Below are 12,501 nucleotides of genomic sequence, written 5' to 3' on the forward strand. Positions count from 1 at the left end.
TTTTGTTGACTGAGTGATTGTGTCTCTCTGAACTCAAGTTTTAAACATTGAAAAACCGTCATTGAAGCAGCAATAAAAGGATCCATAAGTTGCCTATTTGGACATTAAATGTAGCCCAATTTCTTTTTCTTTGCAACATTCAATAGAACCAGTAATATTGGAACAAATCAGTCAAGAAAATAATTACAGATTAGAAATTATGCAAAACATGTCTTAACATTTGAACATTTCTAATGAGATAGGTGGGCCTGTCTGCGTTTTTGTAGTGTGTTCCAGTTCCGGGGTGCAGGAGGAGAGGGCAACACACATATCAGGCGACCCAAAAAAATCTCTTGCGACCCACCTGAGGGTCATGATCCAGTCTTTGGGAAACAATGACCTAGAGAAACAAGCATGCTGACTGTGAGCGGGGTTGCCTCTTCACAGATCTGACCTGTTACTTGGTCTGGTTTGGTCTCCATAAAGATAGAAAGGTTTAATATCATACTGTGAAAGCATTTGATGGACTATCTACCAGAAAAGTTGCACAGTGCACCTTTACAGAAGCTACTTTTTATTTTATGTTGAAAAAAAGATTCATATATTGTCGTGCATTAACATTGTGGTACCAAATCAGTATCGAGCATTTTTTCTTATTATATAAATTGGATTATGTACTGTCTACAAAGCCATTTTCAAATATACATTGACTTTATGCTTTGTTGCATAAGGTCATGGGTCGCAAGGGTCCTCTGTCCTTTCCCTTCCTCAGCAGTAGATCAGTCAACCTCCTCAATCTCCCATCAGTACAGCTACATCGTGCGCTCTTAACCACTCCCAAAGATGGACACTAGTAGCAGGCTCATACAAACCTTTTCCCTGGCAAAGAACTCAAACTTGCCAAGGTACAAAATGAAAATACAAAACTACTTCAATGCGCCTCCTCCTTGGGCTTGCTCCTCTTTGTTATGTGTATGTTTTTGTGGGGAGGAATCAAAAATGGAAGACATGCTTCACAAACACCATCAGGACGCCGCTGGGATGGTTCCTGCTGCTGCGGAGCCTCTCTCAGACCACCTGCTGCTCGGAGAGGTGCTTTGGTTTTTACAACCCAAGTTTAATGGAACACATGTGTTTACTTGCATCTTCACACACAGCCTGCCATTCCCAGTCAAGCAGCAAGAAGGGCTACCGCTAATATTCTCTTTGTAAATATCAAAACGGAAACTATGAATGATATACTCAATATAAATGACTGTGAGATTGGTACGTTTGTAGTCACTTTGATTTCAGTTTGGTATTCTCTCTCCTGCCTGGATTGAATCGTCTTGAAGGGGGCATATTGCGCCATTTTCTGATCTGTTATAATGTTGTTTCCTCATCAGAAACAGACCTGGAGTTGTGTTTTGTTTCCTTCACACATGTTTAACACATCAATCCTGCATATTGAGACTGAGATCTTATTTCAAACACTAAAATTCACACACCTTCACTTACCACTTTTTTGAAAACAGATAAGAGTACGAGTATAATCATTTCTGTACTTGCCGATACTGAATACCGGCACAGATACTTTAACCCCCTCCCCCATGAACATACACTGAGTCTGTTTACATGCACATCATTATCCCGGTTATTATCCATATCCCAGTTATGGCAGTATTCAGGATATGCTGTTTACATGTGCACTGAGAAACTGGAATACTCATATCCATGTATACATGATCGAATGTAGTATCCCGGTTTCTTGACATCTTAGAAAAGCGCAACCGCAAAAATTATATGTTTAATAAATCAGGGAAAATACAAACAACCATGATATTATAATGTGTTTAATGCAGCTTTGTGCACATTTGTGGGTGTTTTACAGAAACAAAACTTAAAACCACATGGCTCATTTGCATAAATTATAAGCTCTGAAAAAAACAGCTTGCTCCTTGTGCACTGATGCGGTCAGCTTCTGTCAGACTAAAGGACATGACTCAGTGGAATATATGTGTTCTTTCTGTGACAGAGGGGTGTTCTGCTGATGGTGAGTCTGTTCTGCGTGTGTATCATGTTGGAGATGGTTGATGTTAAACTTTTCAGAAATCATACGAGTGCTGGTCGTACATGTGCAGGTTGTAGGTGTGTCAGTCATGTGTGCGCAGGTCATACATGCAGTGCAGCTATTTATTTATCACTCATGTACAGTCACTTTATTTATCATAGTTTCTCATAACCAGGATACTGACTTATTCGGGATACTGCCTAATGTGTCATGTAATAGTGGTATTAGTGCATGGTATTGACAAATGTTTAACGAGTACGAGTATATTAAGGAAGTATCAGGCCAATACCCGACATCAGTATTGGTATTGGTGTATCTCTACCTTCACTAGAATCATTTTGGATGATTTCAGCCCTGCAATTGCCAGTCTCTACTGAGGTCAAGATAAAACTACCACTTCATGACATCACAAGGTGGAACAGAGCATTTTGAGCTTTGGAGATGTAGACACACTAATAATAAAGGATTACCCAAACGTGTGAATGAAATAAAACACAACTCCAGGTATGTTTTTGAGGGGGTAACAACATTCTAACATGGCTTAAATCTCACCAGAGTCAATTTTGCGTAATATAGGACTTTTAAGGCATGAAAAATAGTTTATATTAATGGGTTTGCAGTGGTCTAGACTTATTCTTCACTTTCATAACACATTCTTGGCTTCCTTACAATTCACCATGATGACTTGATAATCTCTTTTCACAACTTTCAGAAGAAGAGTGGAGTTTTGTCAGTTTTGTAATGCTGACAATAAGAAACGAACATGCTAATCAGCCTTACTTCCTGGTTCAGAAACAATATAACAGCTTTAACTGGATGCTGACAACACACAGCTGTCTCATTTTAACCCCAAGAGCTGATTTCACAATAAATCTGTGCAGAATTGTACTTTTGTTACTTGAAAAAAGTTGGGTACATCACGTTTTATGTCTATAAAAATTCAAAGTGTTATCTCATTTGCATTTGAATCTGGCATAGATTTTGCAACTAGTATTCTTCCTATTCCTGACATGAACAATTTATACGGTGTGGGATTGGCACATATGAATAAAAATGTAAAAATGCCACATCTCTCTGCTCCATCTCTGTTACAGCAGCAAAACCATCAGCCACCTCAGCCTCTTCTCCTCCTCTTCACTACCAAAGAATGTCCCAAATTGAACTTACTTCCCTTTGTTGCTTGGGAAAATAAGAGCATTCTGGGTGCCGTTATTTTTCCAATTAAAAACTATTTCAAGTCTCTATAAAGTCTGTAACTTTCCATGACTTTTAGAGTGGTGGAATAAAAGCACATTGCCATAGAAACGTCCACTCAAAACTAAATGTTACACCTTTTGAATGGTCAGAAGTCCTCAAAACGGCACCCCATAGCCTGTGTATGCCTCTGTGCAATTTACCACTAACTTGACATTTTACCCTGGCTAATCTAAATTCTAAAATACACAATATTATTACTTAAAGGTCCTATATTACACAAAAGTAACTCTTGTGAGCTTGTCAGAATGTTGTTACCTCCTCAAAAACAAGCTCGGAGTTGTGTTTTGTTTCATTCACACATGTTTGAGGCTATGATGACGGTCTGAACAGAAGACGCAAAAGTGGCGTTGTGTCTTCACTTTTTATTCTGCGTTTTTGGAAGAAAATCTGCATGCATAAGGTGACGCAAAACTGTGTGGAATTTGATTGGGTAAACATCCCAGGCAGCTAGGTGGTGCTGTGATACATTATCACACAACACTGTTATGTGCGCTCGTATGCGTAGAATCCAGAGCAGCTGAAAGGTCCGACGCATGGAGATGATCCGATGTCTGTTTCTGTGTACTGTATGTATGTGACATGAACGTGTACGTGACGTGAGCAGATCTGACCAGAGTTTTGCGTCTTAGGCAGCGTAGACGGAAACACTACAGCAGAGCATATGCAACTTTTCCACTCTGGAGGGTGTTTTCGGATTTTTGTGTTTTGAAGCCCCAAAAACGCCATCACCATTTAAACGAAAGGAAATAAAATATTTTGTCGTTTTCACCTACAAGCGTTCTTATGTAAACAGGCCCTGAGTAGTCCTTTATTATTTGTCCATCTACATATCCAAAATTCAAAATGTTCTATTCCCCCTTGTGATGTCATGTAGTGGTTGTTTTTATGTTAACAGCTACAGTGGAGGAAATGGAGGAAATTTTGTAGGTTTGCCCACTGACAAAGAAATGAGCATGCTACAATTTTAATCATAGGTTTATTTTAACATTGAGAGATAGAATATCAAAAAGAAAATCTAGAAAATCATATTATAAACTGATTTGCATTTCATTGAGTGAAATAAGTATTTGAATCCTCTAGCCAAAAAAGACTAGCTTGATTGATTAGCCCGTTTCAATTTGTGGAAATCGTCTGATCTCGCAGCATAAGGATTTGTTCGCTTGACAGTAGGCAGGTACTTTTTTTTAATTTAACCAATCGCTGCTATTTGGTTGTGACGTATGTAATGCGGAATTACTGGTATATTAAGCTTTTCCCAAATCCTGCAGGAAGAAGGGCAATAACGTCTTTCCCCTTGATAAAATTCACCAAATATTCTCTTTGTTCCAGCTTTCAATCCTCAATCTCAAGAATTGTTGCCAACTAAGAATGTATGGCTCTTCGCTGATTTGCTGGTGCCCAGACTCGCACATCTGGGGTCCTTGCAAACCATCTAGTGTATTCCGATTCCTGACCTAGTCGCTGGAGAGAAATAAAATTGAGCGGAGGCACTAGGTGATGGTAGGTTGATAGGTTGATGATCAGGTTTGCACACATATCAGAAGGAATTTTGGTCCACTCTTCTTTGCATATCAATGGTTTCGTGGCTGTCGCTTGTGTATGGAGTTTTAAAACACAGTGGAAAACTTTTTGTATTACCTCATGACGACCTCCATTTAAGAGAATTACTCATCTTATATATTCAGTGTTTGTGTGTTAAATGTGTAGGAATGAAACAAAATACAACTCCAGGTATGTTTGTGATGAGGAAACAACATTATAACATAAATCAGAAAACTGTAATATGAGCCATTTATTCTTATCCCCATTACTACTGAACAAGACTGGCTAATACTTCACCACTACTTCCAACAGCCCGAATAAATGCAAGCACATCCACAATGCACCTTTATGCCTTCAAAGACAGTGAGCTTTCAAACGCAGGCAGTGAGTTCACCTCAGCAAAGCCGGGCACATATTGTTCCACAGATGTCTTGGTATTTGATGGCATCTCTTGTTTTTCTCTGGGTGCCTGACATCAGATCCTGTTTTTTCGAGGTTGTAATAAACTTGCTGGTGGCTATGACTCCTGTTATTCCATGCCAAATGTTTGCGTACAGCTCTGGCCTTTGTTCTTGCGTATTTGTACTAGCCCGCTGTGTGTACATAAAGTGAACTGTGCATTGGATCAACAAGAAAAATCATAAATGGATTGAGAAAACTCCATCGGATCATCTTGGTTATGGCTGAGTAAGTATGGTGCAGAAAAATCAATGCGTTTCCCCCATAGAGTAACATAAAACTACATTATAGCGTTACAAAATGCGGGCTAAGCTATGCTCTTTAAGCTAGCTCGGCAAAGCGCTATAGATTTTTCTGGTGCAACTAAAGTTAAAATTGTGTTATGTTGGCGGAGGCTTTCAAAGTGTTCATTTATAATTGAATTTTAAAGGTTTTATCAAACATTGTACAAGTGTTGAGGTAGTGTTTCATTTGGGTAATGTGTGGTCAATAGCGTTAAAGAGGAGGGATTTTGCTTCGACTTACATAATATATTAAGATCACCATGTTACCTTTCATTGTTTTGAAAATTTATATTTGAAAACAATGTATTAACATGTTTTATAAGTTTCACTTTCATTTTCGTTGTTCTGAGGGTGCTTTCACACTGACAGCAGTTCCATTCAAACCAAAAGTTCTTAGTTCGGTTCATTTTCGTTGGTGTGAAAGCATCAATCGCCCTCAGATTTGCACTAAATCAAGCAGACCGAGACATCAAAAAAAAGGTGGTCTCTGTCCTCTTGACTCCGCGCCAAATAGCCTACCAAACTCTGGTGTGGTCCTTCTCATATAAACGCGAACTCTGGTCCAAACCATAGACAGTATGACCAAACCAACTACTCAAGATGCATCATGGGAGGGCAGGTTCGGACTCACGAGTTGAGAGCAAGCCTGCCCTCCCATGATGCCTTCCGGGCTCCGTGAGAAGGCCATCGTCTTGACCGAGGTCTGGCATGCGAGAGAGCCAGTGTCCCTGTGCCAGATGCAGTCGAACCCACTATGCGCACGAGCCTTGGATATACGTCAATCGGACGAATTTTGGTTCATTTGCCACACTGGAGTTCATATGCTACATAATAACAATTTTATTGCCTGGTGCAGACCAAATAATGTAACTAGCGGTTTGAAAGCACCCTGAGTCTCCTTTTCCCTTTGCTCCCTGCACCAAGTCACTCCCTCTTCAGAGCGCTATCGCATCACAATCAGCGTGTATCCCACTAATGTGACTACTGCACATCACATCAGGTTTGTTCTGTACAGTTTATTATCACGCTTTTGTAGATTCATGGAGAACTGTTGTGTGGCAGCGTGGATGACAGGCTTATGAGCATTGGATAGAATCTGCAGCTAACCATTTGGACCTGAGAGAGATCGCTAAATTACTGAAACATGCATGGATGACAGTTCTCTTGAGGTATGTTTTTGATGAGGGAACAACATTATAGTTAAACAACATGACCGAAAGCTAAAAAAAATATATAGATATATCATTTGCATAATACCCCTTCTTAAAGATTTGCACATTTCTACCTTTGCGCCCTAATAAGAGAAAACTGTGTGTTCAGACAATTTTTCATAACAGGTGAGTAAAAGATCTCATGGGAAGTGTTTTCATCTCATGGTTCTCCGATTGTTTGATTTCCGGAGTGAGCGGCAGTTAACCTTGGGATTAGGTGATTCATTAATTACTGGTTGAGCTCCTGGTGATTAAAATCTGTGTGAGCTGTATTAAGACCTGGACTTCAAATAGCCATAAGCTCTTTTGCAATATAGTGAGTGAAAATATAGATTTATGTTTAAGGCGATAAAGGACCTTTCTTTTATCCCCTAATGGAACGTTTTGACATCAACATCAAACAACACTGTGTACATCACCCGCATAGTTCTATGAAGTAGAAATTAAAGCCATACTTTGGAACATTCTCCATGGAGATGCGTTTGATGGCAAACAGCTGAATATTATATCCAATGGAAGAAAATTTTTTGGTTAAACAGTTATTAACTGGAATTAATAAAGATAACACAGCAGATCAATCTGGCAACAGGCAGGTTAGAAAAAAGCGCCCAAGCAAGATATTCCATCTTCTTTACATCTTTACCAAACTCACTGCAGCGTTAATATTTGCATCACTGTAAAACACTGATTTGTTGGCGTCATGGTGTTTGTACCTCCCAACCAAGAATAGTATATTAGTTTTGTACTCAAGATTTGTCTCGGTCTTAATGTCGCTTGGTCTCGGTTTTGTCACGGACTCGAGGTCTGACACTTGATGAGTGCGATCAAATTTCATTACAGCCAGGTAAATGTGCAGAGGCTAAATATCACTGCAAAACCAGTAAGCTAATGTAACTGTAAATGTTAGGAACTTAAAAAAAAACACTTGATTAACTTTGAAGTCCTTTTCTGTAAAGTGCCAGTGGAAGTGGGATTAAAGAAGGGTTCTCAAACTGTGGGTGAGGGTCCAAAAAAGAGGTATATTTCAGTGCAGCACAGTTTGCTTGGCCTATTTTAAGCCTAAATGAACATTAGTCTCAAATGGAGATACTGTAGATTTATAAAAAAAAAACAAAAAAAAAAAAACATTGACATACATTGTGTGCCAAAATAACTGTAAAATTCAAATAAATGTTGTCAAAGATGGTCTCAGTTTGGTCTCAATGGGCCGTGGTCTCGGTCTCGACCCTCAGAGGTCATGGTCTTGTCCTGGTCTCGGGACCCTGTGGTCTCGGACTTGTCTTAGTCGAGGTCTTGACTACATTACTATAGCATATTACAGTAATCTAGTAGTTTGGACCAGGCACTAGGTTCTCACGGGCTCTAATAGGACTAATAATGGTGTGAGTGCAACTGAAATGGCTGGAGACAAAAATGAGCAAAGATGGTTTTGTATTAAGTAGAAAATTGAAATAAAATGAAAATGTTTACAACTTAACAGACAGCTCTGTTTACATTCAAGTTGTGCACAATAAATCAAAACCCCAATTCCCAGTGAGCTCAGAAATGTTTGAGTAATTTCAGTCAGAGTCATTGTTCAGAAAAGGTTCCTTGTCGCGTCAGTTTGAGTGGTGGGTGATAGGTTTGATGAGAAGAATACTGAAGAATACTGTTCTCGGTTCTGGGCACAGACTCACCATCTCCTCCAAGGCACAATCCAGTGTCTTCTTTTGTTTTTAGCATGAAGACGGGACAAAACAGAGTCACGGCCACTCTGGGTCACACTCGGAATAAACAAGACGATCTTTCAGCTTAGACTAATACATAATAACAAACTAATGTGAAACTGTGCTCCCATCTCCAGGAGGGACTTAATTACTTTTGACAAATAAGAAGGTCATTATCACCCAACATGACAAAACAGGAAGACAAAATAAAGAAAGGATCACACTTAATGTTTTTCAAGATGAGTGTTTTGACTAATTAACTGTGGCTTTAAGTGGGTTTACTTAAAGATATGTCACAATACAGCAGTCATAATAGTCGTATTTTTAGTAGATGTTTAAACAGTGTGCTATGTGTACTTGTAATTGAATATAATTATGACATGTGATTTTACAAGCTACCTGGAGCTCGCAGTTTGTCCTCTTACTGTTAAAACTGGCTTGTAGAGATGGGATACAGGCTCTGTTTGACTTTATTGCTTGGTTCTTACGACAGAGTGGTGAATGCCTGCTGTCCTCCCTGGCACTGACACTTTCGCTCCATCCTTTCTGCTGATGGTCCACAGCCTCGGGCCCTCTCCTCCAGCGCTCCTCTGCCAGCTCAATCTTCTGGGTCCCACTCCATTACAGCGGGCAAAGGATTATTTTTGAAATGATGTGGAAGCTCTCTGTTGCGGTGACAAGGCCAGCTCTTAAATATAGCCGTTGTCCAAGATGTCTTTTTAGCTGCTCTGGCTATACTCAAAAGTACTACACTCCTGTTTCAACTTGTAAAGCAGTTTTATATAACCCTTCTAAACCTGGACAAATAAAAAAAAAACTTGCCACTGAAACTATTTTGTCAGCATTATACTCATATTGTCATAGGAGTAAATTTAGCACTCTGCTTTACAGTGTTGGCTTGCTTCCACTATTGTTCCCTAATTGTTCGAGCGTATTCGCAGTATTTGCTACGATGCAAGCAATCATAATTTATACAGTTAGTAAGTAGGGAGGAAGCATATTTCTTTATCCTGGAGGAGTGTCCCTAGAGTTAATATCACTTGAACAATATTGAAGGGAGGCTTAACAAGCTAAAGTGACTGAACTTTTAACCATGCTATAACATTGTTCCTTATTAAAACCACAACAGACAAGTGTAAATTATCAGATGTCTCATAATGATGGCTGTTGCTGTCAGCAGAGGTAGCTCCTGTGCAATTATAATCTCTTAATAATTAGACCTTACTTTTAACACATGACTTCTAAATATGGGCTGTATTTTAAGCATTTTAAAACAGTCATCCATCCGTTTTCTTCCTCTTTATCCAGCAGTCGAAGCAGAGATGCCCAGACTTCCCTCTGCACACTCACTTCATCCAGCTCTTTCAGCCAATTAAGGATAAAATAATGCAACAGGCTGACACAGCTCCATTCTTTTTTCGTCTCAGTTCCAGTAAAATTTCTCCACATTGTTTTAGTTTAAAGTGATGTTGTGTGCTCACATTGTCATGATGACAGTACAGACAGATCCAATAGTCTAGACGGTAAGTACGCCGTGTAAAATCAAAGGTTCACTGAACTGACATTTCCAGCTCTGTGTAGCTTTTTAGTAGCCTGATTCATAAGCCAGTTTCACTTCATAGAAATCGCCTGACCTCGCAGCGTTAGAATTTGTTTGCTCGATAGTAGGTTGGTGGGTACATATTTATTTAACCAATCGCTGCTAACAGGTCTAACTGTTTTTTTAAGCTTTTCCCAAATCCCGTAGGAAGAAGGGCAATAACATCTTTCCCCTTGATAAAATTCACCAAACATTCTCTTTGTTTTCGGCTTTAAATCCTCGATCTCAGGAATTGTTGCCAACACAGAATGTATGACTCTTCGCTGATTGGCTGCAGCCCGAACTCGCATTTCTGGGGTTTTTGCAAATTGTCTAATGTATTCCGATTCCTGACCTAGTCGTTGGAGAGAAATGAAATTGAGGCACTAGGAGGCACTAGGTGGCACCAGCCTGGCTACCTTTTTAGGCCAAAATAGATAAAAATAAAAGCATGTTTTTTTTTTGTTGTTTGTTTTTTTTTTTTTTTTTTTGTTGTTGTTTTTTTTTTTTTGTTTTTGTTGGTTTTTTTTTTTTTCTTTTCATTTTTGGCTGTGTTTACTGCACTAAAAAAATAAAAAACTCTGAGCAAGCTTGCATCTCCTCACACCTGACGCTTACTTGGCCTTGGCCTCTATGGAAATGTTGTGTTCCTTTGGGTATAATCTTCCACAGTATGGAAAGTATAGATTTCCATAGAATTACCCAGGTGACATGCCACCAGACCTTAAGTCTTAAGTACCTTAAGTCCAGATTTCAGTCCAGATTTCCAAGTGTGAAGATGCCCTTAATCTTTCCTTAGTTACTCAAAGCATATGATACTGAAAGCAGCCAACAAGCAAATTTAAATCAAAACTTAAATTGCATTACATTTGGCTTTAGCGCTTCCAGCTGTATGTCCTTAAACTTCTTCCATCAGAATTGTCCGCTTTTCTCTCACTCCGCACTAAGAAGTTGAATCTCTGGTGGTTCTGTGTGCACCCTCCCCTCTGCTCCCTCATTGATCACGGTGGCAATATCACGAGGTGTCTGCTGGTCTGGAACCGTGTGTGTGGATGGCGCGGTGCAGGAGGTGAGATCAAACGCTTTAATTACGTCGGGCTTGTAGGTGGCGCCGCGGTACAGACAGCTGCCGTGTACCAAGGACGAGGCACAAGAGAAACAGCCCGCTGAATTTGGATGCAGCCGAGCAAGAAACTCCCTAATCCAGATTGACTCACAAAGGTGTACACAACTGTCGTAAACAACTGGGAGCCTGTGCTTTGTGCTGACTATGTGGAAGAGGTTTGAATTAGTAAACAGGCCGCAGTGGAAAATCTGATCTATGGTAAAACTGTTAGCATAATCCATCAGTCAACTTTGCCTTGGATAATGTTTTTGCTGTGTAAATCTTGTTGTATTCATCTTTGAAGCAGGAGGTGTGAGTTTAACCAAGGCATAAAAAGGTCCACATTTTGCTGAATGCTCGTGAACTTTCCAGGGTCCCCCACAACAACTTTCTTTCATGATTGACAGAACGAAAACGAAAACGGCTGCTCACACGGAAAAAAGAAAAAAAATATATTAAAAGATTAAAAGGGTTAAAAGATATTGCATATGAATCCGTGTATTATTCGTTCATTCGTTTTTCAAAATAAAACCAAAAATAAGAAAATGATTTAAAAAAAAAAAAAACTATTTTCTTCATAATTTGTCTCCAAAACCAAAATTTTAAAAAATGGATAACGGATTTGTTTTTTCAGTTTTTGATTTTGTGTTTAAATGAATATTGGAAAAAACAGGTAATGGCCATTTCTCGTTTCCGTGACTTAAAGTGCAATGCCGGACTGAACCAGGACTGAACCAGGACTGAGCCAGGACTGAGCCACGACTGAGTGTCAGGAGGGGCCCAGAGGTGCACCTATGTAGACTGTCTGGTGATCAGGACTGAGACCAGGACCTGACTGGGACCAGACTGGGACTGAGCCCAAGATTGAAACCGGGACCAGACCAGAACTGAGACTGGGATTGAGACCGGGCCCAGACCGGGACTGAGCTCAAGATTGAGATCGGGACCAGACCAGAACTGAGACCAGAAATGAGACCAGGACTGAGACCGGGACCAGACCGGGACTGAGACCGGGACCAGACCGGGACCAGACCGGGACTGAGACCGGGACCAGACCGGGACCAGACTGGAACTGAGACCAGAACTGAGACCAGGACTGAGACCGGTCCCAGACTGGGACCAGACCGGGACCAGACTGGGACTGAAACTCAGCCCATATCGGGACTGAGACCAGGACTGAGACTGGAATCATTATCTGTTATCCATTTTTTCAGTTTGGTTTTGAAAACAAATAATGAAGAAAATTGGTGTTTTTTCGTTTTCTTATTTTTGGTTTTATTTTGAAAAAACAAATGAACGAATGACACACAGATTCAGATGTCTTCAGAA

The sequence above is a fragment of the Boleophthalmus pectinirostris genome, unplaced genomic scaffold, assembly GCF_026225935.1.
Source record: "Boleophthalmus pectinirostris isolate CB_2022bp ecotype Guang Dong unplaced genomic scaffold, ASM2622593v1 HiC_scaffold_6, whole genome shotgun sequence".
In the NCBI taxonomy this organism is placed as follows: Eukaryota; Metazoa; Chordata; class Actinopteri; order Gobiiformes; family Gobiidae; genus Boleophthalmus; species Boleophthalmus pectinirostris.